Raw genomic sequence first — 1,314 nt, forward strand, 5'->3', positions numbered from 1 at the left:
CTGTGAGGGGCAGAGCCACAGCCAGGGTCACACCTGTGTGAGCTACAGCACAGCACAAGTCACCCTTCCCACCTCATGGCCAGGGAGTTACAGCTCTCCGTTCCCCTCCTCCACAGAGCTACACACCCCACACACCCTTGAATGCTACACCCCTTCCACCCACAGCCAGAGCCCCAAAGCTTCACCATCACCCTCCCTCCCGCAGAGTTCTACACCCCTCCCATCCACATGGCCAGAGAGATACATCACCCCCCTGCATTATACGCTTCCACATGCACACACAGAATGACACTCACACAGTGCTGCACCCCTCCCCTGTCCTCCACAGAGCTGTGCCCACTTAGACACACAGCCAGAGCGCTACACCCTTCACACCACATAGCAGAAGTGCTACACCCCTCCACAACTCTACACCCTCCCCCAGACACACAGACAGTTCTACACCTTCTCTGTCTCTCACACCACACATACATAGTGCTACACCCCCTCTCCTTCCCCCACCTAGCTACACACTCACACACCTCCCACAGATGCTCAGAGCGCTATAGCTTCTTAGACACACAGCCAGAGCACTACACCCTGCTCTACTCCTCAAGAACTACATGTCTCGCTCTCACATATATCCCACACTAGGGTGACCAGACAGCAAGTGTGAAAAATCAGGACAGGGGGTGGGGGGTAATAGGAGCCTATAAAAGAAAAAGACCCAAAAATCGGGACTGTCCCTATAAAATCGGGACATCTGGTCACCCTAATCCCACACAGAACTCCCCACAGACACCGTGAACACTACACCCCAGCCCATGCACTCGGAGCATTATAGTCCTTCCCATTTGCACACACACTGCACAACACCCTGCTTCATACTCCCTCAGGTAGCTACCTAGCTCCCAACACTCATTACTCTCTTGGGTATTTCAGTTATAATGGAGTCTTGTCCCAGGTGCTACACAGACCTCAACTGAGATCAGGAGTCCCCTTAAGCCAGGAGTTTTCAAACTGGGGGTTGGGACCCGTTGGGGGGTCATGGGGTTATTACATGGGGGGTCGTGAGCTGTCAGCTTCCACCCCAAACCCCACTTTGCCTCCAGCATTTATAATGGTGTTAAATATATTAAAAATGTTTTTAATTTATTGGGGGGGTCGCACTCAGAGGTTTGTGATGTGAAAGGGGTCACCAGTACAAAAGTTTGAGAACCACTTCCTTAAGCCAAGTGCTACACAGACCCTGCCTAGGATCCAGGAGTGTATGGGGGTGGATGGATGGATGGATAGCTAGATATATAGCTAGATAGCAGTAGGGATACTACCAAC

This window comes from Mauremys mutica, chromosome 4 (assembly GCF_020497125.1).
Source record: "Mauremys mutica isolate MM-2020 ecotype Southern chromosome 4, ASM2049712v1, whole genome shotgun sequence".
Lineage (NCBI taxonomy): Eukaryota > Metazoa > Chordata > Testudines > Geoemydidae > Mauremys > Mauremys mutica.